Source organism: Lissotriton helveticus, chromosome 11, assembly GCF_964261635.1.
Source record: "Lissotriton helveticus chromosome 11, aLisHel1.1, whole genome shotgun sequence".
Taxonomy (NCBI): domain Eukaryota; kingdom Metazoa; phylum Chordata; class Amphibia; order Caudata; family Salamandridae; genus Lissotriton; species Lissotriton helveticus.
In genome coordinates this window covers 710,934,327-710,958,451 of record NC_136072.1, presented here as the reverse complement: position 1 = coordinate 710,958,451, position 24,125 = coordinate 710,934,327, and the positions used below count along the sequence as shown (strand labels likewise).

At 45.6% G+C, this 24,125-nt stretch overlaps 15 non-coding genes across 15 annotated transcripts; all 15 read right to left on the bottom strand.

The window, feature by feature from the left end:
* Nucleotides 1-3,431: 3,431 nt before the first annotated feature.
* TRNAS-UGA (transfer RNA serine (anticodon UGA)) lies at nt 3,432-3,513 on the bottom strand. The gene has a single exon. It is a non-coding gene; the product is annotated as a tRNA-Ser (tRNA).
* Nucleotides 3,514-4,054: 541 nt separating this feature from the next.
* Nucleotides 4,055-4,136, bottom strand: TRNAS-CGA (transfer RNA serine (anticodon CGA)). Its single transcript has one exon. It is a non-coding gene; the product is annotated as a tRNA-Ser (tRNA).
* A 542-nt stretch (nt 4,137-4,678) lies between these two features.
* Nucleotides 4,679-4,760, bottom strand: TRNAS-CGA (transfer RNA serine (anticodon CGA)). Its single transcript has one exon. It is a non-coding gene; the product is annotated as a tRNA-Ser (tRNA).
* A 1,164-nt stretch (nt 4,761-5,924) lies between these two features.
* TRNAS-CGA (transfer RNA serine (anticodon CGA)) lies at nt 5,925-6,005 on the bottom strand. The gene has a single exon. It is a non-coding gene; the product is annotated as a tRNA-Ser (tRNA).
* Nucleotides 6,006-6,546: 541 nt separating this feature from the next.
* On the bottom strand, nt 6,547-6,627 carry TRNAS-CGA (transfer RNA serine (anticodon CGA)). The gene has a single exon. It is a non-coding gene; the product is annotated as a tRNA-Ser (tRNA).
* A 542-nt stretch (nt 6,628-7,169) lies between these two features.
* TRNAS-UGA (transfer RNA serine (anticodon UGA)) lies at nt 7,170-7,251 on the bottom strand. The gene has a single exon. It is a non-coding gene; the product is annotated as a tRNA-Ser (tRNA).
* A 541-nt stretch (nt 7,252-7,792) lies between these two features.
* Nucleotides 7,793-7,874, bottom strand: TRNAS-UGA (transfer RNA serine (anticodon UGA)). Its single transcript has one exon. It is a non-coding gene; the product is annotated as a tRNA-Ser (tRNA).
* Nucleotides 7,875-9,766: 1,892 nt separating this feature from the next.
* On the bottom strand, nt 9,767-9,848 carry TRNAS-UGA (transfer RNA serine (anticodon UGA)). The gene has a single exon. It is a non-coding gene; the product is annotated as a tRNA-Ser (tRNA).
* Nucleotides 9,849-10,386: 538 nt separating this feature from the next.
* Nucleotides 10,387-10,468, bottom strand: TRNAS-UGA (transfer RNA serine (anticodon UGA)). The gene has a single exon. It is a non-coding gene; the product is annotated as a tRNA-Ser (tRNA).
* A 543-nt stretch (nt 10,469-11,011) lies between these two features.
* On the bottom strand, nt 11,012-11,093 carry TRNAS-UGA (transfer RNA serine (anticodon UGA)). Its single transcript has one exon. It is a non-coding gene; the product is annotated as a tRNA-Ser (tRNA).
* Nucleotides 11,094-11,634: 541 nt separating this feature from the next.
* On the bottom strand, nt 11,635-11,716 carry TRNAS-CGA (transfer RNA serine (anticodon CGA)). Its single transcript has one exon. It is a non-coding gene; the product is annotated as a tRNA-Ser (tRNA).
* Nucleotides 11,717-21,579: 9,863 nt separating this feature from the next.
* Nucleotides 21,580-21,660, bottom strand: TRNAS-CGA (transfer RNA serine (anticodon CGA)). The gene has a single exon. It is a non-coding gene; the product is annotated as a tRNA-Ser (tRNA).
* Nucleotides 21,661-22,187: 527 nt separating this feature from the next.
* On the bottom strand, nt 22,188-22,269 carry TRNAS-CGA (transfer RNA serine (anticodon CGA)). The gene has a single exon. It is a non-coding gene; the product is annotated as a tRNA-Ser (tRNA).
* Nucleotides 22,270-22,796: 527 nt separating this feature from the next.
* TRNAS-UGA (transfer RNA serine (anticodon UGA)) lies at nt 22,797-22,878 on the bottom strand. Its single transcript has one exon. It is a non-coding gene; the product is annotated as a tRNA-Ser (tRNA).
* A 1,164-nt stretch (nt 22,879-24,042) lies between these two features.
* Nucleotides 24,043-24,124, bottom strand: TRNAS-CGA (transfer RNA serine (anticodon CGA)). Its single transcript has one exon. It is a non-coding gene; the product is annotated as a tRNA-Ser (tRNA).
* Between the last annotated feature and the right edge of the window lies 1 nt (nt 24,125).

The following is a 24,125-nucleotide window of genomic DNA, read 5'->3' as shown; positions in this document are numbered from 1 at the left end:
CCAAAACACCCCTTTTCCACCATGGATTTTCTTCAAACCACTTGTAATCAAAATTAAACCTTCCCAGCAGTGCTCCCAGACCCCTCAACCCACTACCAAAAATATAGAACACCCCCAAACAGCCCCCCAAAAACATGCAATACTGCTACCTTGCAGAGGCCTAAGTTAAGATCGTGCCAAAACGCACTCTGAAACTAGGACCAAACCCCCCTTTTCCACCATGGATTTTCTTCAAACCACTTGCCATCAAAATTAGACCTTCCCAGCAGTGCTCCCAGACCCCTCAACCCACTCCCAAAAATACAGAACACCCCCAAACAGCCCCCCAAAAACATGCAATACTGCTACCTTGCTGAGGCCTGGTAAAATCGTGCCAAAACGCACTCTGAAACTCGGCCCAAAACACCCCTTTTCCACCATGGATTTTCTTCAAACCACTTGCAATCAAAATTAGACTTTCCCACCGTGCCTCCCAGACCCCTAAACCCATCTCAAAAAATCTAGAACACCCCCAAACAGCCCCCCAAAACATGCAATACTGCTACCTTGCAGAGGCCTAAGTTAAAATCGTGCCAAAACGCACTCTGAAACTAGGCCCAAACCTCCCTTTCCCACCATGGATTTTCTTCAAACCACTTGCAACCAAAATTAGACCTTCCCAGCAGTGCTCCCAGACCCCTCAACTCACTCCAAAAAATATAGAACACCCCCAAACAGCCCCCCAAAAACATGCAATACTGCTACCTTGCAGAGGCCTAAGTTAAAATCGTGCCAAAACCCATTCTGAAACTAGGCCCAAAACACCCCTTTTCCACCATGGATCTTCTTCAAACCACTTGCAATCAAAAATAGACCTTCCCACCGTGCCTCCCAAACCCCTAAACCCATCCCCAAAAATATAGAACACCCCCAAACAGCCCCCCAAAAGCATGCAATACGGCTACCTTGCAGAGGCTTAAGTTAAAATCGTGCCAAAACGCACTCTGAAACTAGGCCCAAAACCCCTCTTTTCCACCATGGATTTTCTTCAAACCACTTGCAATCAAAATTAGACCTTCCCACCGTGCCTCCCAAACCCCTAAACCCACCCCCAAAAATCTAGAACACCCCCAAACAGCCCCCCAAAAACATGCAATACTGCTACTTCACAGAGGCCCGATAAAATAGTGCCAAACACACTATGAAACTAGGCCCAACCCCCTCCTTTTCCACCATAGATTTTCTTCAAACCACTTGCAATCAAAATTAGACCTTCCCAGCAGTGCTCCCAGACCCCTCAACCCAACCCAAAAATCTAGAACACCATCAAACAGCCCCCCAAAAACATGCAATACTGCTACCTTGCGGGGGGCTAAATTAAAATCGTGCCAAAATGCACTCTGAAACTAGGCCCAAAACACCCCTTTTCCACCATGGATTTTCTTCAAACCACTTGCAATCAAAATTAGACCTTCCCAGCAGTGCTCCCAGACCCCTCAACCCAACCCAAAAATCTAGAACACCATCAAACAGCCCCCCAAAAACATGCAATACTGCTACCTTGCGGGGGGCTAAATTAAAATCGTGCCAAAATGCACTCTGAAACTAGGCCCAAAACACCCCTTTTCCACCATGGATTTTCTTCAAACCACTTGCAATCAAAATTAGACCTTCCCAGCAGTGCTCCCAGACCCCTCAACCCACTACCAAAAATATAGAACACCCCCAAACAGCCCCCCAAAAACATGCAATACTGCTACCTTGCAGAGGCCTAAGTTAAAATCTTGCCAAAACGCACTCTGAAACTAGGCCCAAACCCCCCTTTTCCACCATGGATTTTCTTCAAACCACTTGCAATCAAAATTAGACCTTCCCAGCAGTGCTCCCAGACCCCTAAACCCACTCCCAAAAATCTAGAACACCCCCAAACAGCCCCCCAAAAACATGCAATACTGCTAAGAAACACCCCTTTTCCACCATGGATTTTCTTCAAACCACTTGCAATCAAAATTAGACCTTCCCACCGTGCCTCCCAAACCCCTAAACCCACCCCCAAAAATCTAGCACACCCCCAAACAGCCCCCCAAAAACATGCAATACTGCTACTTCGCAGAGGCCCGTTAAAATAGTGCCAAACGCACTATGAAACTAGGCCCAACCCCCTCCTTTTCCACCATGGATTTTCTTCAAACCACTTGCAATCAAAATTAGACCTTCCCAGCAGTGCTCCCAGACCCCTCAACCCAACCCAAAAATCTAGAACACCATCAAACAGCCCCCCAATAACATGCAATACTGCTACATTGCGGGGGGCTAAATTAAAATCGTGCCAAAATGCACTCTGAAACTAGGCCCAAAACACCCGTTTTCCACCATGGATTTTCTTCAAACCACTTGTAATCAAAATTAGACGTTCCCAGCAGTGCCCCCAGACCCCTCAATCCACTACCAAAAATATAGAACACCCCCAAACAGCCCCCCAAAAACATGCAATACTGCTACCTGGCAGAGGTCTAAGTTAAGATCGTGCCAAAACGCACTCTGAAACTAGGACCAAACCCCCCTTTTCCACCATGGATTTTCTTCAAACCACTTGCCATCAAAATTAGACCTTCCCAGCAGTGCTCCCAGACCCCTCAACCCACTCCCAAAAATACAGAACACCCCCAAACAGCCTGCTCTCTAAAAAACTTCCTGGGTGTGGAAATTGTCTCAATGTTTACATCTAGTTTTTGTTTTTGCCGTTTAACTCTGTGACTTGATGAGGATTGCATAACAAGAAGTGAACATTTACTTAACTAAACCCAATGGTGTTCATGCAAAATTACACAACGTTGCAAGCAGGATTCAAACCTGTGCAGGGAAACCCCATTTGATTTAGAGTCCAACACCTTAACCACTCGGCCATCGCAGCTCCATGGGTATGATGTCACTGTTGTCGTATACGAGCCATGCGCTGCTCACGTCAGGACGAGACCTAAAAAATAAAGTAACAGAAGGACGGGGCAGGTACCAGCAGTGCCCTATTGCCCTCACTTATTTCACATGCTTTCAATTAATAAAATTAGCATCACGCGTCACTCAAAGTGAGTGGCAAGGCACAGTAGAGCGGTAATCAATCACTGCGCATTTCTACCCTCTTTTCCCTATATTACAGCGGTGGCAACAGGCCCTTAAGTGTACTCAGAAAGAGTCCAAAAGCCTAAGCAAGACACGCTTCATAAAAAAAATTACTCTTTTCCTGACTTGTCTAGATCAGGCAGGACAGGTCCAGACTACAAACCCTTCCTAGCCACCTGTTCTCTAAAACACTTCCTGGTTTTAGAAATTCTCTCAATGTTTACATCTAGTTCGAGTTTTTCCGTTTAACTCTGTGACTTGATGAGGATTGCATAACGAGAAGTGAACATTTACTTAACTAAACCAAATTGTGTTCATGCAAAATCTCATGACGGTGCAAGCAGGATTCAAACCTACGCGGGGAAACCCCATTGGATTTCAAGTCCAACGCCTTAACCACTCGGCCTTCGCAGCTGCGTGAGTATGATGTCACTGTTGTCGTATACGAGCCATGCGCTGCTCACATCAGGATGAGACCTAAAAATTAAAGTTACAGAAGGACGGGGCACGTACCAGCAGTGCCCTGTCTCCCTCACTTATTTCGCATGCTTTCATTCAATTAATAAAAATAGCAACACGCATCACTCAAAGTGAGTGACAGGGCACAGATGAGCCGTAATCAATCACTGCGCATTTCTACCCTCTTTTCCCTATATTAAGGCGCTGGGAATGGGCCCTTAAGAGTACTCAGAAAGAGACCAAAAACCTAAACAAGACACACAACATAAAAAAATTACTCTTTTTGTGACTCGTCAAGATCAAGCAGGACAGGTCCGGACTACGAACCCTTCCGAACCACCTGCTCTCTTAAACACTTCCTGAGTGTTGAAATTGTCTTAATGTTTACATTAAGTTTGAATTTTTGCTGTTTAACTCTGTGACTTGATGAGGATTGACTAACGAGAAGTGAAAACCTCCTTAACAAACCAAATGGTGTTCATGCAAAATCACACGTCACTACAAGCAGGATTCGAATCTGCACAGGAAATCCCCATTGGATTTCGAGTCCAACGCCTTAACCACTCGGCCATCGCAGCTCCATGAGTATGATGTCACTGTTGTCGTATATGAGCCATGCGCTGCTCACGTCAGACCGAGACCTAAAAAATAAAGTAACGGAAGGACGGGGCAGGTACCAGCAGTGCTCTGTTGCCCTCACTTATTTCGCTTGCTTTCATACAATTAATAAAAATAGCAAACACCTATCACTCAAAGTGAGTGACAGGGCACAGATGAGCAGTAATGTATCACTGTGCTTTTCTACCCTCTTTTCCCTATATTACGGCACTGGGACCGGGCCCTCAAGTGTACTCAGAAAGAGTCAAAAAGCCTAAACGAGACACTCTACATAAAAAAAATTACTCTTTTCGTGACTCGTCAAGATCAGGCTGGACAGGTCCAGACTACGAACCCTTCGAACCACCTGCTCTCTAAAACACTTCCTGAGTGTTGAAATTGTCTCAATGTTTACATTTAGTTTGAGTTTTTGTTGTTTAACTCTGTGACTTGATGAGGATTGCCTAACGAGAAGTGAACATTTCCTTAACAAACCAAATGGTGTTCCTGCAAAATCGCACGTCGCTGCAAGCAGGATTCGAACCTGCGCAGGGAAAACCCTTTCGATTTCGAGTCTAACACCTTAACCACTCGGCCATCACAGCACCATGAGTGTGATGTCACTGTTGTCGTATATGAGCCATGTGCTGCTCACGTCAGACCGAGACCTAAAAAGTAAAGTAACGGAAGGACGGGGCAGGTACCAGCAGTGCTCTGTTGCCCTCACTTATTTTGCATGCTTTCATACAATTAATAAAAATAGCAACACGTATCACTCAAAGTGAGTGACAGGGCACAGATAAGCGGTAATCAATCACTGTGCATTTCTACCCTCTTTTCCCTATATTACGGCGCTGGGACCGGGCCCTTAAGTGTACTCAGAAATGGTCCAAAAGCCTAAACAAGAGACGCTACATAACAAAATTACTCTTTTTGGGACTCGTCAAGATCAGGCAGGACAGGTTCAGACTACGAACCCTTCCGAACCACCTGCTCCCTAACACACTTCCTGAGTGTTGAAATTGTCTTAATGTTTACATTTAGTTTGAGTTTTTGCTGTTTAACTCTGTGACTTGATGAGGATTGCGTAATGAGAAGTGAACATTTCCTTAACAAACCAAATGGTGTTCATGCAAAATCGCACGATGTTGAAAGCAGGATTTGAACCTGCGCTGGGAAACCCTATTGAATTTCAGGTTCAAAGCCTTAACCACTCGGCTGTCGCAGCTCCAGGAGTATGATGTCACTCTTGTCATATACGAGCCATGCTCTGCTCAAGTCAGACCGAGACCTAAAAAATAAAGCAACGGAAGGACGGGGCAGGTACCAGCAGTGCCCTGTTGCCCTCACTTATTTCGCATGCTTTGATACAATTAATAAAAATAGCAACACGCATCACTCAAAGTGAGTGACAGGGCACTGATGAGCGGTAATCAATCACTGCACATTTCTACCCTCTTTTCCCTATATTACGGCGCTGGGAATGGGCCCTTAAGAGTACTCAGAAAAAGTCGAAAAGCCTAAACAAAACACGCTACATTAAAAAATTACTCTTTTAGTGGCTCGTTAAGATCAGGCAGGACAGGTCCAGACTCCGAACCCTTCCGAACCACCTGCACTCTAAAACACTTCCTGAGTGTTGAAATTGTCTTAATGTTTACATTTAGTTTGAGTTTTTGCTGTTTAACTCTGTGACTTGATGAGGATTGCGTAACGAGAAGCGAACATTTCCTTAACGAACCAAATTTTGTTCATGCAAAATCGCACGACGCTGCAAGCAGGATTCGGACCTGCGCAGGGAAACCCCATTGATTTCGAGTCCAACGCCTTAACCACTCGGCCATCGCAGCTCCATGAGTATGATGTCACTGTTGTCGAATACGAGCCATGTGCAGCTCACTTCAGGCCGAGACATAAAAAATAAAGTAACGGAAGGACAGGGCAGGTACCAGCAGTGCTCTGTTGCCCTCACTTATTTCGCTTGCTTTCATACAATTAATAAAAATAGCAACACGCATCACTCAAAGTGAGTGACAGGGCACTGATGAGCGGTAATCAATCACTGCACATTTCTACCCTCTTTTCCCTATATTACGGCGCTGGGAATGGGCCCTTAAGAGTACTCAGAAAAAGTCGAAAAGCCTAAACAAGACACGCTACATTAAAAAATTACTCTTTTAGTGGCTCGTTAAGATCAGGCAGGACAGGTCCAGACTCCGAACCCTTCCGAACCACCTGCACTCTAAAACACTTCCTGAGTGTTGAAATTGTCTTAATGTTTACATTTAGTTTGAGTTTTTGCTGTTGAACTCTGTGACTTGATGAGGATTGCGTAACGAGAAGCGAACATTTCCTTAACGAACCAAATTTTGTTCATGCAAAATCGCACGACGCTGCAAGCAGGATTCGGACCTGCGCAGGGAAACCCCATTGATTTCGAGTCCAACGCCTTAACCACTCGGCCATCGCAGCTCCATGAGTATGATGTCACTGTTGTCGAATACGAGCCATGTGCAGCTCACTTCAGGCCGAGACATAAAAAATAAAGTAATGGAAGGACGGGGCAGGTACCAGCAGTGCTCTGTTGCCCTCACTTATTTCGCTTGCTTTCATACAATTAATAAAAATAGCAACACGCATCACTCAAAGTGAGTGAAAGGGCACAGATGAGCGGTAATCAATCATTGCACATTTCTACCCTCTTTTCCCTATATTACGGTGCTGGGAATGGGCCCTTAAGAGTACTCAGAAAGAGTCCAAAAGCCTAAACAAGACACGCTACATAAAAAAATTACTCTTTTTGGGACTCGTCAAGATCAGGCAAGACAGGTCCAGACTACGAACCCTTCCGAGCCACCTGCTCTCTAAAAAACTTCCTGGGTGTGGAAATTGTCTCAATGTTTACATCTAGTTTTTGTTTTTGCCGTTTAACTCTGTGACTTGATGAGGATTGCATAACAAGAAGTGAACATTTACTTAACTAAACCAAATGGTATTCATGCAAAATCTCATGACGCTGCAAGCAGGATTCGAACCTACGTGGGGAAACCCCATTGGATTTCAAGTCCAACGCCTTAACCACTCGGCCATTGCAGCTGCATGAGTATGATGTCACTGTTGTCGTATACGAGCCATGCACTGCTCACGTCAGGCCGAGACCTAAAAATTTAAGTTACGGAAGGACGGGGCACGTACCAGCAGTGCCCTGTCTCCCTCACTTATTTCGCATGCTTTGATACAATTAATAAAAATAGCAACACCCATCACTCAAAGTGAGTGACAGGGCACAGATGAGCGGTAATCAATCACTGCACATTTCAACCCTCTTTTCCCTATCATACGGCGCTGTGAATGGGCCCTTAAGAGTAATCAGAAAGAGTCCAAATGCCTAAACAAGACACGCTACATAAAAAAAGTACTCTTTTTGTGACTCGTCAAGATCAGGCAGGACAGGTTCAGACTACGAACCCTTCCGAACCACCTGCTCTCTAAAACACTTCCTGAGTGTTGAAATTGTCTTAATGTTTACATTTAGTTTGAATTTTTGCTGTTTAACTCTGTGACTTGATGAGGATTGACTAACGAGAAGTGAAAATTTCCTTAACAAACCAAATGGTGTTAATGCAAAATCTCAGGTCGCTGCAAGCAGGATTCGAACCTGCGCAGGAAAACCCCATTGGATTTCAAGTCCAACGCCTTAACCACTCGGCCATCGCAGCTCCATGAGTATGATGTCACTGTTGTCGTATATGAGCCATGCGCTGCTCACGTCAGACCGAGACCTAAAAAATAAAGTAAAGGAAGGACGGTGTCAGAACCTTAGAACTTACTCTTGTTTCTCCAGCTACTGCACAGGAACAGAGATGCTAGAACCACCGACCCTTTTGGCAATGCTGGTGGGTCTTTACATAGAACCCTCCATCATTATCTCAAGGGACGGCGGAATGGGATAAAATAATAAACAGAGAAGAGACTGGTCCGGTAATGGGTTCCTCAATCAGCTACCCTCGGTGCTGTCTGGTAGAAGGAAACCTAAAAACAATAACACATGGTTACAAACCTAACTTCCTGCTCTCTCTATTGGATTCTATTCTATTATTTCTCTCTCACCCACCACTATGCAGCCGGACCCTAGTTCCTCTTCATATGTGTGTGGTGTTTTTCTGTTCTCCTCTATTAGTTGTCACTATTGAGAGAGAAAGGAACAAGGATGGGTTTATTTATATATTTCTAAGATTCCTAGCTGACTTATATTTGGATACTAGGTAAGTGCACTTACTTCACTAATAAGAGAGAATGTCTTCTATTGGGGTTTCTGATTTCTTGTGTGTTCATTAATTCTTATTTCATGTTGTTTCTAATCTTGCCTTTTCTTTTCTTTCCACCGATAGCTGAGTTATTCACACTCTTGACTTTGGGGTGAGTCCTCTGAACATATTTACACAGTATTTACATTGTCTTGGGTATGATTATACATTGTTCATTTTTACTAATGCTGTTATCTCTTTTCTTTCACTAGGTCTAACCAACAACTGTATTTCTTTTCCTCTTGGAATACACACGGTGAGTACTGGAGATTATGCTTGTAATTGAGTCTTATTAATCCTTCTACTTCACTTAGCTCAATTTTCAGGTCTGTGTTCCAGCGCTGACTTTCGTCGTCTTGAAACTGTCTCTTGGCTCTGAGATCTCTTCAAAGTCAAAACGCTTGATAACTCCTCCTTTCACTGCCGTTCGTCTGAGGGGAGCCTCGGCAACCCGCGCCTTCTCCAGAGCCGGGTACCGAAGCAGAAACAAGGTACTTTACTCAGACGCTCTCCTGAAAACCCCGGCAACCCGCGTTTTGAATTACACGCTGGGTCTCGAAGTGTAATTAATTCTATCAAGATATTCGAGGGATTACAGGATCTATAGCGACTTTCACTTTTCTGACTGAGATTATTCCGGGACACTAAAACGAACCTCTTAGGACGATAAATCTCGGTGAAGTGCGGATTTCTGCCGGAGCTCGCGCTTCACATTGCCTTCACGAAGCTCGGGGTCAGAAAGACTAGCGCGCCTACTGGGACTCCACCATGGCCACAGCGGCAGCCATCTTGAGTCTCCAGGAGCGCACCCTTTTAGTCCAAACATTTCGTTCCATGTTCATTGGAATCGGATCAGAGAGGGCAGAACCTATGAATTGGGTTCCGACAGACGGGGCAGGTACCAGCAGTGCTCTGTTGCGCTCACTTATTTCGCTTGCTTTCATACAATTAATAAAAATAGCAACACGTATCACTCAAAGTGAGTGACAGGGCACAGATGAGCAGTAATCAATCACTCCACATTTCTACCCTCTCAGAAAGAGTCCAAAAGAATAAACAAGCCACGCTTCATAAAGAAAACTTACTCTTTTCGTGACTTGTCTATATCAGGCAGGACAGCTCCAGACTACGAACCCTTCCGAGCCACCTGCTCTCTAAAACACTTCCTGGGTGTGGAAATTGTCCCAATGTTTACATCTAGTTTGAGTTTTTGCCGTTTAACTCTGTGACTTGATGATGATTGCATAACAAGAAGTGAACATTTACTTAACTAAACCAAATGGTGCTCATGCAAAATCTCATGACGCTGCAAGCAGGATTCGAAACTAAGCGGGGAAACCCCATTGGATTTCAAGTCCAACGCCTTAACCACTCGGCCATCACAGCTGCTTGGGTATGATGTCACTGTTGTCGTAAACGAGCCATGCGCTGCTCACATCAGGACGAGACCTAAAAATTAAAGTAACGGAAGGACGGGGCATGTACCAGCAGTGCCCTGTCTCCCTCACTCATTTCGCATGCTTTCATACAATTAATAAAAATAGCAACACGCATCACTCATAGTGAGTTACAGGGCACAGATGAGCGGTAATCAATCACTGCACATTCCTACCCTCTTTTCCCTATATTACGGCGCTGGGAATGGGCCCTTAAGAGTACTCAGAAAGAGTCCAAATGCCTAAACAAGACACGCTACATGAAAAAATTACTCTTTTTGTGACTCGTCAAGATCAGGCAGGACAGGTCCAGACTACGAACCCTTCCGAACCACCTGCTCTCTTAAACACTTCCTGAGTGTTGAAATTGTCTTAATGTTTACATTTAGTTAGAATATTTGCTGTTTAACTCTGTGACTTGATGAGGATTGACTAACGAGAAGTGAAAATTTCCTTAAACCAAATGGTGTTCATGCAAATTCGTACATCGCTGCAAGCAGGATTCGAACCTGCACAGGGAAACCTCATTGGATTTCAAGTCCAACGCCTTACCCACTCGGCCATCGCAGCTCCATGAGTATGATGTCACTGTTGTCGTATATGAGCCATGCGCTGCTCACGTCAGACCGAGACCTAAAAAATAAAGTAACCGAAGGAAGGGGCAGGTACCAGCAGTGCTCTGTTGCCCTCACTTATTTCGCTTGCTTTCATACAATTAATAAAAATAGCAACACGTATCACTCAAAGTGAATGACAGGGCACAGATGAGCAGTAATCAATCACTGCGCATTTCAACCCTCTTTCCCCTATATTACGGCGCTGGGACCGGGCCTTAAGTGTACTCAAAAAGGATCCAAAAGACTAAACAAGACACGCTTCATAAAAAACAATTACTCTTTTCCTGACTTGTCTAGATCAGGCAGGACAGGTCCAGACTACAAACCCTTCCTAGCCACCTGCTCTCTAAAACACTTCCTGGGCATAGAAATTGTCTCAATGTTTACATCTAGTTTGAGTTTTTGCCGTTTAACTCTGTGACTTGATGAGGATTGCATAATGAGAAGTGAACATTTACTTAACTAAACCAAATTGTGTTCATGCAAAATCTTAAGACGCTGCAAGCAGGATTCGAACCTACGTGGGAAAACCCCATTGGATTTCAAGTCCAACGCCTTAACCACTCGGCCATCGCAGCTGCGTGAGTATGAAGTCACTGTTGTCGTATACGAGCCATGCGCTGCTCACATCAGGCCGAGACCTAAAAATTGAAGTAACGGAAGGACGGGGCACGTACCAGCAGTGCCCTGTCTCCCTCACTTATTTCGCATGCTTTCATACAATTAATAAAAATAGCAAGACGCATCACTCAAAGTGAGTGACAGGGCACAGATGAGCAGTAATCAATCACTGCACATTTCTGCCCTCTTTTCCCTATATTATGGTGGTGGCAACGGGCCCTTAAGTGTACTCAGAAAGAGTCCAAAAGACTAAACAAGACACTCTACATAAAAAAAATTACTCCTTTCGTGACTCGTCAAGATCAGGCAGGACAGTTCCAGACTACGAACCCTTCGAACCACCTGCTCTCTAAAACACTTCCTGAGTGTTGAAATTGTCTTAATGTTTACATTTAGTTTGAGTTTTTGCTGTTTTACTCTGTGACTTGATGAGGATTGCGTAACGACAAGTGAACATTTCCTTAACAAACCAAATGGTGTTCATGCAAAATTGCACGATGCTGCAAGCAGGATTCGAACCTGCGCAGGGAAAGCCCATTGAATTTCGAGTCCAACACCTTAACCACTCAGCCATCGCAGCTCCATGATTATGATGTCACTGTTCTCGTATATGAGCCATGCGCTGCTCGCATCAGGCCGAGACCTAAAAAATAAAGTATCATAAGGACGGGGCAGGAACCATCAGTGCCCTGTTGCCCTCACTTATTTCACATGCTTTCATACAATTAATAAAAATAGCAACACGTATCACTCAAAGTGAGTGACAGGGCACAGATGAGCGGTAATCAATAACTGCGCATTTCTACCCTCTTTTCCCTATATTACGGCGGTGGCAACGGGTCCTTAAGTGTACTTAGAAAGAGTCCAAAAGCCTAAACTAGACACGCTTCATAAAAAAAAATTACTCTTTTCCTGACTTGTCTAGATCAGGCAGGACAGGTCCAGACTACGAACCCTTCCGAGCCACCTGCTCTCTAAAACACTTCCTGAGTGTTGAAATTGTCTTAATGTTTACATTTAGTTTGAGTTTTTGCTGTTTAACTCTGTGACTTGATGAGGATTGCGTAACGAGAAGTGAACATTTCCTTAACAAACCAAATGGTGTTCATGCAAAATCGCACAACGCTGCAAGCAGGATTCGGACCTTCACAGGGAAACACCTTTGATTTCGAGTCCAACACCTTAACCACTCGGCCATCGCAGCTCCATGTTGTCGTATACGAGCCATGCACTGCTCACGTCAGACCGAGACCTAAAATATAAAGCAACGGAAGGACGGGGCAGGTACCAGCAGTGCCCTGTTGCCCTCACTTATTTCGCATGCTTTCATACAATTAATAAAAATAGCAACACGTATCACTCAAAGTGAGTGACAGGGCACAGATGAGCGGTAATCAATCACTGCTCTTTTCTACCCTCTTTTCCCTATATTACGGTGGTGGCAACGGGCCCTTAAGTGTACTCAGAAAGAGTCCAAAAGCCTAAACAAGACACGCTTCATAAAAACAATTACTCTTTTCGTGACTTTATCTATATCAGGCAGGACAGCTCCAGACTACAAACCCTTCCTAGCCACCTGCTCTCTAAAACACTTCCTGGGTGTAGAAATTGTCTCAATGTTTACATCTAGTTTGAGTTTTTGCCGTTTAACTCTGTGACTTGATGAGGATTGCATAACGAGATGTGAACATTTACTTAACTAAACCAAATGGTGTTCATGCAAAATCTCATGACGCTGCAAGCAGGATTCGAACCTACGCGGGGAATCTGTTGAAAGGTAGGGCCGATGTCGACCAAGAACCTTCAATTGTTGCCCGGCGTTAGCCGCCTCTCATACCATTAAATATTATCAAACAAAGAGGCAGGCGCTGGAGACAGGAAGGCAGGAAACAGGAGTTTATTCCGACGGAGCAGAACACGTCAAATCAGACAACAGGGTATCTTCTCGAGGCGCTCTAACCGCATCTCTGAGGCCTGGCCTCTTATACACAAGTTTATGACTTTATTACATTTTATGACATCCGTGGTATTGCTTTGAAGTTTAAAAAGGTATCTTTGGAATCCCCGGTTCAGGCCCGTTCTCACACATATCTACAGTAGAGGTCCCCACCCAAATCTCAGCATGATGGCTATCGCGCAGCTGGACATTCCGCTGTGAACAAGAATGTGGGCGATCGGTCGGATCTAGGGGTGTGAAGGCATTGATCAATCCCCGCTCCTTTGATGTGAGGCGAGGTCCTACTGTAGGGGGCAATAAACTGCATCTGTTGGGCTAGGTGATGGCCTGGGATCAGGTCAGACAATCGGTCAGACAAAAGGGCCTGTTCTTTGAATGAGATGAAAGAGCGAGGGGGTTCAGCAAGGGATGTGGCTCGGAGACAGGGTCGCGTTAGAGGCGTGTTTATGGCCCAAGCAGGAGAGACCGGGGGCTGTCGGGGCGCGGGGGAATGCTTGCGAGGCCGGTGAGTGAGGGGGGGAGACGCGCAGGCTATTGGCAGTGGGCAGAGAGGTCATGATATACAAAATGGCTGCCACCTACGTTCGTGATGGGGCCTAAAAGGGACAAGATGGCGTGGCCACTGCTTCGTGATTTTCGCGTTACTTTCAACAGTGGCTGTGGTGAACATAAATGAACGCCGCTTATGTATACCTAAATTTAGTCATTTTCCACAGTCCCCAGTTTTTATCATAAGCTAGTCCATTTCTGTTCATGTCATAGGTGAAGACGTACAAGCTGACTTTAGCTATACAATTTGCTTTGGTAGACCGTATGCATTACAGGCAGATGGAAATAATTCTGTTATCAATGTAGACAGAGTCGAACACAACCATATGTAGTCAATGTGATGAGCGGGGAGGCAGTGCATACAAGATGGCATTAGTTGTGACATACATTAGACCTGGAGATGGGGACATCACTTGAATGATGTAGGGGATTTCGTTCGAGCACAAACATGATGTCATACAATAATGTCCTGGCAGAATAAGGGCTATTAAGTACATTTGAGGTCTGGACTCCGTGAGGATCAAAACTAGACAGCATGTTTATGTGCATAACTGGTGTTCTACAATCATCAAGGTACAGAGTTAACGCCTTCTTAGTTATCCATGTACAGTTGAAAAGTGACCGACGTAAGGTTACGAAAGCTCAATTGGGTGTTAATCAATACAAAAGTGGTTGGGAGAGGAATCCAACTTAATACAAGGGACAGTCAAGGGGTGGCAATGTCCAAAAAAAGGGTCCGTCTTTCCAGTGTCTTATTTACAGCGAGCCATCACTGGTAGGCTCTCATCGTTCTTCCTCTTTTGTTGGCACTGTTGAGCACCGGCGGTGGAGCTATGCGTCCAGCTCTACTTAAGATCTCGCGTTGCAGGGTGTGGCCATTCCTTTGCTCTCGGACCACAGTCCTGTTTGTCCTGTTACCTAACTAATCTATCATAGGTACCTTAGGCAGGGTACCCGCATTCCGTTCTTCCTTCATGACAAACCCTATTCAATCTTTTTGTGCTGTGTTCCTTCTCAGAGTCAAGTTAAAAAACTCCATATGCAGGAAAAAAAGGGGGGGAGGTGTGATGGGGGCGTGCTTTGGGAGGCCGGGGGAAGAGAGGGTGGAGTGGGATCAGATCTGAGACAGACCAAGGAGGGCAGAAATCTCAATCAAGTGGGCCCATCAATCGGGAACAATGGGCTGGGACTTTCGGCACGAGCTCATCAACGTGCAGGGGCTTCTGGACAGCCCTTCTTTCCTTCACTTTCCACGCTGAGAATGGTGCCTTGTCCCGCAACTCTTAGCTCCGTGGCTCCACCTTGGTCGAGGTCATAGATATTCCCCGATCTGCAGCCAGGCTGTGCGTCACATCCGGCCCCTCTCCTCCGACGACTGCACGTTATCCTTAAATGAGTATATAAAAACAAGTTTTAGAGAACTGGCAGGGGAAGACGTTTACACACTTTAATTCCTCTCCCAACCCTTAGTAGTTGGGGAAACGTTTACTGGTCTCGATAGGGTGGATGCTTAGTAATCCTTACATCGGTGTATGCTGTTAACTCATGCATCATTGCTGTGGTTCGGGTTGGTAAGTATTTTCTATTTTCAAACATAAGGTCTATCTGGCGTTTTACTCCTGTTATATTTGCGAATGTGGCAAGAAGTCTGATATCTAAAATTTACATGGTTTTATCGAATTCAAACCGGCCCCACCAGTAGAGACTCGTGTTTTTCTAAAACAAATCCTGCTGAGCTATATTTTTCTTCAAGGTCTGCTAATTTATAAAAAGAGCGAAGTGCTATTATCATGGGCTTACAGCTACAGTCTTTAAGATTTTCTGGGGTGGCTGGTGCAGAACTGGGACCATTCTGGAGAAACGGGGACGTTTCGGACATTCTATTTTTGTGCAATGGACGGTGGTAATCCGAACGATGGGGGTGGTGTTACTAAAGCGCTAAAACAAAAGCCACTGGCATATAGTTCCCTTTTAAGGGTCAGATTAGGGGACATCAGTCGTCTTACCTGTCCTTTCTTTCTCAGCCAATTAAGTTCCATCATTTTACAGAAAGGAGAGGTAGTAATATGGCAAAATACGATCGTTTTGTTTCTGTCAATTTGTTCAAACACTGTCGTGTCTAAAGCCAATTATACCTGTACCGGCGGGGTACAGTGTCGTTATTTATTCAAAAGGGAGCAAGGGAGCCCTCAGAGGGAGAGAGCGTCGTGTGCACCAAATAGGCTATTAGTACACGTACAACATAAAAAGAGAGAGAGAGAGAGAAACGTGTATAACAATAGGCTATTCAGTGCACACACATACAGAACAGTACGGGTCAGTTTCACGTATAAAACACAAGCTGAGTGGAAAACATAAATTCATAGTTTACGTATACACAAATACCAGATAGGGTGCGACAGTACATACATCAAGTACGAAAACCTAAGACAAAACAGAGGGCTATTTTTGGCGGAAGGGCCTTTTCATTCGTGTTGCATATTTTCAGTACTCCAATTAATTCATTTGGGGGTCGAGCTCTTTGTTCTCCTTCCTTCCTAATAGCAGACAATTTCTGTTGGTAACCTCGCTTCAAAAATACTTACTCCCTTTAATTGGTCGGACACTAGTCCAGTCGTGCTTATACTCACGGTGGGGTCTTCCAACATCTAACAAATGATGATCCAAGCTGAGGCAAAGGAGGGGTGTCAGTAGGACGTGCGATGGTGCAATTCTGACTTTTCTATGAGGGTGGAAGAAGAGGGGGTAAATCTAAAGCATGACAATATCCCTAATTTCTGGGCTGAGGGGGGATTTTGGATGAACCCCAACCCGGGGTATTCTTAACTTTTCTCATCTAGTCCGCACATAAGTTGACTCACTGGTGCGCGTCATTTTGGGCGCACATTTGGGATATCGGTTGGGGTTGGGTTCGTCGTACTGAAATAGGCCTTCAAGTTTCTGGCGTAGGCCACTCCCCCATTCGTTAGCTCCAGAGAGAGTCGTTCCTAAGTAAGGAAAGTGCTATATTTTTATTCGTTTTTCACATGCAGGTACCATGTTCGGGCTTAATTTTCCTATCTCAGTGACCGTTCGATCAACACTTCAGTCATACAAAAAGCATTCTTTCGTCAACCCAGACGTGCACCACACATAAGCATTCATACGACACAAATCAGGGCCCATGCGCACATTCATACCATACAATTCTTTTTCTTTCTGCGTGGAACACGGTGCATTCTGGGTCTTCTCCATACTTCAGCTGAAATTCCGATATTAACCTGCAGAAAAGAAAAGAGGGGGGGTGACAGCGTTCGAAGCACATCAGCGCGCAAAAAACACGAAAATGTTTTTACCTACCATGTACTTGACTTATCTTCTTTGGGATGCAGTACCTTGCATCTCGGCATTGAAGCCCAGAGGAACTGGTCTACTGTCCTATTCATAGATATATCTAAACCTCAGGATCTTTACTTATTGCTTATGCTGCAGGAATGTAAAATACGACAGATCCTGACTATTCTTTTCGCATTATTTCTATGTACCATGTCTTTCTAATTTTTCATAACCAACATTGCTTTATTTTACTTGCCCTTTATTTATTTTGAGAATAGTAGCCTTTATTCGAGAACCTACCAATCTAAGTGACTGTTATGAGGCTAGTTCCACATATTTAAAAAAAACTTTATTTGTGAAGATGCCAGCATTCAAATACGGGCCTCAGGCCATGTAGATCGGTCACGGAGCAGACGGGAAACGCATGAGGTAAGGAGACATTACACTGTAGTATAGAAGTAAGTAAAGGACGAGCCATTTAATTGAAAAATTAAACGCGACTAACGGTTGCAGGACCAGTGAAGGTTTATTTTATAGTTGGAAGCATAACTGGATCAGTTACGATAAAATCGTTCATACGTACACCATGGGCGAGTATCATTAGTAACATTATTTCGGAGCTTTTAATAATACAAGAATCAAAAATGACAAAGAAAACACATCGATAGGGCTGTCCGCATGTTCAGTCAGTACCCTTCCCCGCCCGCCGTGTGCACAAAGGTTGCATACATATCCCATAACATCAAGGTTTAAGCAACTAGAACGTCATAAGGAATTGCGAGTCCCGCCCATACTGGCGCCATTTTGGTCGAGGCCGGGCAGGCCCAGAGTATAGTCCAAATGCCTCCAATAACAAGTGGTCGGACCAGAATCCCTTTCGGTAGTTCAAAAGATTCCGTTAATGCCAGCAGAGAGGACAGGCGGCGTGAACCGCAACTTAAAAGCGAGGAAGGCAAAATCTTCCCTACCGGGTCACGCTGGGGTCCCACCAGAGCTGATCGAATTGACAGTCTACAGTGTCTCTTAGTAATTTGGACAAAAGCTGGCGTTAGCACGAGAGCATCACCATCTTGCGGCAACATTGTGGCCACTCCAGAAAGCGGGGCAGCAGGCGTGTCCCTCCACCGCTGCGCCGAATCAGCCTCTCCCACGGCACCAGATGTGGACAAGGTGGCGGTCACCCGGTGCAGCGGCATATCCATGGGGGATAGTCGAGCAACAGTGGCGGTTGCCCCCACCAGAAGCCCGCGGGAGTCGAGGGCCCATGAGCCGGCCGCCATCTTGTGAGTCCCGCGGTAGCCGCCCTTCACCACGGCCACCGGAGCGGGTCCCCAGGCCAGTCAACCGCGGGGGCCCGTTGAGTGGAACGCTAATGGCAGTCTTGGTGCAGGAGAGGAACCTCCACCTGGAGGGGGAGGGGGGCCGTCCGCGCCACCTCTCCGCGGGCGCCCCACACCTTCTCCTGGCGTAGATATACAAAATGGCCGGACCCACGACCCTGAGTTTAAGAGTCTCATGCTTGATCGATTGAGCTAGCCGGGCCCGGCAACGGAAGAGGGTGCGGGGGGTTGAGGAGAGCCATCAGCAAGGCATCCCCCGCACAAAACTTGTTGGGCACCACCTCTGGACGTCCTGGGGACGGGTCTCGGCGCGTGGTGTCGCCTCCAGGCTATTCGCACAACGGTCCTCCACCCCAGGCCGCCACCGATGCTACTTCGCCGGCTGATGGCTTTTGTAGACTTTCTAAAGCCCAAATCCTACTAAAAAGTAGCCCAAAGTAGCCCAAAGTAGCCCAACATTGCTACAGCGTCAAGCAGGCGACAAATGCATTTGGGTTTGTTGTTGCAGTCGTTTGCCATGTAAATAGTTGTTTAATAAATAGTTGTATAATAAAACGTGTTAACATGTTACTTTGCTGGAGTGTTGTATTTATTTATACTAATTGCATAGGGTTTGTCGTTATTTGGGCGGGGTGGGCGGTGGAGTCGAGCTGTCTTGCAGCCATCATGGCGTCGAGTTCGGTTCTTCTCACTAGTTTCATATTTCTCATGAGGGGTTGTTCCTAATGTTTCTATTTTAGCCAGGCCAAAAAGAGATCCCATCAGTGGCCTACTGATTTTGCTCGATTCCTTTTGTTTTTCCTAACGATTTTTATGTTATTGTTTGCTAGCATGATACAGCGGCTAATCCGCATTTTATATATATATGTCCTTTTTATTAGGGGTGTCCTCCGGTGGAGCCGGATGATCTACCTCCAATAAACGGTCCGGGCTGAACCAACTACCAACAAACGGGGCAAAGATAGGCATGACGGGTTTCAAAGGGGACAAAAGTCTGCACTACCTATCCTTCACTATCCGCGAAGACTAAACAGAGTATTGCGACTCTGTGCTTATTTGTGAATAGAGAATAACCCAAAGAGAACCAATTCCGAACGATCAATGTTCGGTCAAACAATCAATCAAATGAGGGATAAAAATAGGCACGACGGATTACAACGGGGGCAAAAGCCTGCGTTACCTATCCTTCATTATCTGCAAAGACTAAACAGAGTATTGCGACCCTGTGCGTGTTTGCAAATAGAGAATGATCCAAAGAGAACCAATTCCAAAACAGTAAATGCTTGGATAACAATCAATCAAATGGAGAGGGAAGCAGGCACGATGGATTACAACGGGGGCAAAGGCCTGCGTTACCTACCCTTCACTATCTGCAAAGAGAGAATACTCCTATTCTTCCCTGTTTGCAGACAGAGAATCTCTCAGAACCAAAGAAACAATCAAATGAGTAATACTAGTATTTTCAAACAATCAAACAATCAATTCGCAATTCGTCGTGTTTACACGACCTTACCCGGACCGCATGGACAGTTTCTCGTCTTCTGTTTCCAGCCCCTGATCGTCCTCTATTCTCCGTAATTGCTGTGGCACTCCTGATGGTTCCCAGTCAGGACCGTGGATCACTCGAGAGAGGTCTGTTCGGAACCAGTGAAGTTCGGATGATCGGCTGCCAGACGAGGGTCTATCGGGCAGGTGCACTTCCCGATCGTTGCAGTCGTTCACTCTGTCGTTGGGACCTCTCCCACTGGATCCACGTGTCACTGATGGGCCCCACGTTTGGGACGCCAATTGTTGAAAGGTAGGGCCGATGTCGACCAAGAACCTTCAATGTTTTCCCGGCGTTAGCCGCCTCTCATACCATTCAATATTATCAAACAAAGAGGCAGGCACTGGAGACAGGAAGGCAGGAAACAGGAGTTTATTCCGACGGAGCAGAACACGTCAAATCAGACAACAGGGTATCTTCTCGAGGCGCTCTAACCGCATCTCTGAGGCCTGGCCTCTTATACACAAGTTTATGACTTTATTACATTTTATGACATCCGTGGTATTGCTTTGAAGTTTAAAAAGGTATCTTTGGAATCCCCGGTTCAGGCCCGTTCTCACACATATCTACAGTAGAGGTCCCCACCCAAATCTCAGCATGATGGCTATCGCGCAGCTGGACATTCCGCTGGGAACAAGAATGTGGGCGATCGGTCGGATCTAGGGGTGTGAAGGCATTGATCAATCCCCGCTCCTTTGATGTGAGGCGAGGTCCTACTGTAGGGGGCAATAAACTGCATCTGTTGGGCTAGGTGATGGCCTGGGATCAGGTCAGACAATCGGGCAGGGAGTAAGAAGTTATCAAAAAGGGCCTGTTTGTTGAATGAGATGAAAGAGCGAGGGGGTTCAGCACGGGATGTAGCTCTGAGACAGGGTCGCGTTAGAGGCGTGTTTATGGCCCAAGCAGGAGAGACCGGGGGCTGTCGGGGTGCGGGGGAATGCTTGCGAGGCCGGGGAGTGAGGGGGGGAGACGCGCAGGCTATTGGCAGTGGGCAGAGAGGTCATGATATACAAAATGGCTGCCACCTACGTTCGTGATGGGGCCTAAAAGGGACAAGATGGCGTGGCCACTGCTTCGTGATTTTTGCTTTACTTTCAACAGTGGCTGTGGTGAACATAAATGAACGCCGCTTATGTATACCTAAATTTAGTCATTTTCCACAAATCCCCATTGGATTTCAAGTCCAACGCCTTAACCACTCAGCCATCGCAGCTGCGTGAGTATGACGAGCCATGTGCTGCTCACATCAGGCCGAGACCTAAAAATAAAAAAAACGGAAGGACGGGGCACGCACCAGCAGTGCCCTGTCTCCCTCACTTATTTCGCATGCTTTCAAACAATTAATAAAAATAACAACACGCATCCCTCAAAGTGAGTGACAGGGCACAGATGAGTGGTAATCAATCACTGCGCATTTCTACCCTCTTTTCCCTATATTACGGCGCTGGGAATGGGCCCCTAAGTGTACTCAGAAAGAGTCCAAAAGCCTAAACAAGACACGCTACATAAATAAATTACTCTTTTCGTGACTCGTCAAGATCAGGCAGGACAGGTCCAGACTACGAACCCTTCCGAGCCACCTGCTCTTTAAAACACTTCCTGAGTGTTGAAATTGTCTTAATGTTTACATTTAGTTTGAGTTTTTGCTGTTTAACTCTGTGACTTGATGAGGATTGCGTAACGAGAAGTGAACATTTCCTTAACAAACCAAATGGTGTTCATGCAAAATCGCACGACGCTGCAAGCAGGATTCGGACCTGCGCAGGGAAACCCCATTGATTTCGATTCCAACGCCTTAACCACTCGGCCATCGCAGCTCCATGTTGTCGTATACGAGCCATGCACTGCTCAAGTCAGACCGAGACCTAAAAAATAGAGCAACGGAAGGACGGGGCAGGTACCGGCAGTGCCCTGTTGCCCTCACTTATTTCGCATGCTTTCATACAATTAATAAAAATAGCAACACGTATCACTCAAAGTGAGTGACAGGGCACAGATGAGCGGTAATCAATCACTGCACATTTCTACCCTCTTTTCCCTATATTACGGTGGTGGCAACGGGCCCTTAAGTGTACTCAGAAAGAGTCCAAAAGAATAAACAAGACACGCTTCATAAAAAAAAATTACTCTTTTCGTGACTCGTTAAGATCAGGCAGGACAGGTCCAGACTACGAACTCTTCGAACCACCTGCTCTCTGAAACACTTCCTGAGTGTAGAAATTGTCTTAATGTTTACATTTAGTTTGAGTTTTTGCTGTTTAACTCTGTGACTTGATGAGGATTGCGTAACGAGTAGTGAACATTTCCTTAACAAACCAAATGGTGTTCATGCAAAATCGCCCGATGCTGCAAGCAGGATTCGACCCTGCGCAGGGAAATCCCATTGAATTTCGAGTCCAACGCCTTAACCACTCGGCCATCGCAGCTCCATGTTGTCCTATACGAGCCATGCACTGCTCAAGTCAGACCCAGACCTAAAAAATAGAGCAACGGAAGGACGGGGAAGGTACCAGCAGTGCCCTGTTGCCCTCACTTATTTCACATGCTTTCATACAATTAATAAAAATAGCAACACGTATCACTCAAAGTGAGTGACAGGGCACAGATGAGCGGTAATCAATCACTGCACATTTCTACCCTCTTTTCCCTATATTACGGTAGTGGCAACAGGCCCTTAAGTGTACTCAGAACGAGTCAAAAGAATAAACAAGACACGCTTCATAAAAAAAATTACTCTTTTCGTGACTTGTCTATATCAGGCAGGACAGCTCCAGACTACGAACCCTTCCGAGCCACCTGCTCTCTAAAAGACTTCCTGGGTGTGGAAATTGTCTCAATGTTTACATCTAGTTTGAGTTTTTGCCGTTTAACTCTGTGACTTGATGATGATTGCATAACGAGAAGTGAACATTCACTTAACTAAACCAAATGGTGCTCATGCAAAATCTCACGACTCTGCAAGCAGGATTCGAACCTAACCAGGGAATCCCCACTGGATTTCAAGTCCAACGCCTTAACCACTCGGCCATCACAGCTGCGTGAGTATGATGTCACTGTTGTCGTATACGAGCCATGCGCTGCTCACATCAGGCTGAGACCAAAAAATTAAAGTAACGTAAGGACGGGGCACGTACCAGCAGTGCCCTGTCTCACTCATTTATTTCGCATGCTTTGATACAATTAATAAAAATAGCAACACGCATCACTCAAAGTGAGTGACAGGGCACAGATGAGCGGTAATCAATCACTGCACATTTCAACCCTCTTTGCCCTATCTTACGGCGCTGTGAATGGGCCCTTCAGAGTACTCAGAAAGAGTCCAAAAGCCTAAACCAAACACGCTAAATAAAAAAATTACTCTTTTTGTGACTCGTCAAGATCAGGCAGGACAGGTCCAGACTACGAACCCTTCCGAACCACCTGCTCTCTTAAACACTTCCTGAGTGTTGAAATTGTCTTAATGTTTCCATTTAGTTTAAATTTTTGCTGTTTAACTCTGTGACTTGATGAGGATTGACTAACGACAAGTGAAAATTTCCTTATCAAACCAAATGGTGTTAATGCAAATTCGCACGTCGCTGCAAGCAGGATTCTAACCTGTGCAGGGCAACCCCATTGGATTTTCTGTCCAACTCCTTAACCACTCGGCCATTGCAGCTCCATGAGTATGATGTCACTGTTGTCGTATATGAGCCATGCGCTGCTCACGTCAGACCGAGACCTAAAAAATAAAGTAACGGAAGGACGGGGCAGGTACCAGCATTGCTCTGTTGCCCTCACTTATTTCACTTGCTTTCATACAATTATTAAAAATAGCAACACGTATCACTCAAAGTGAGTGACAGGGCACAGACGAGCAGTAATCAATCACTGCGCATTTCTACCCTCTTTTCCCCATATTACGGCGCTGGGACCGTGCCCTTAAGTGTACTCAGAAAGAGTCCAAAAGCCTAAACAAGACGCTCTACAGAAAAAAAATTACTCTTTTCGTGACTCGTCAAGATCAGGCAGGACAGGTCCAGACTACGAACCCTTCGAACCACCTGCTCTCTAAAACACTTTCTGAATGTTGAAATTGTCTTAATGTTTACATTTAGTTTGAGTTTTTGCTGTTTCACTCTGTGACTTGATGAGGATTGCGTAACGAGAAGTGAACATTTCCTTAACAAACCAAATGGTGTTCATGCAAAATCGCCCGATGCTGCAAGAATGATTTGAACCTGCGCAGGGAAACCCCATTGAATTTCGAGTCCAAGGTCTTAACCACTCGGCCATCGCAGCT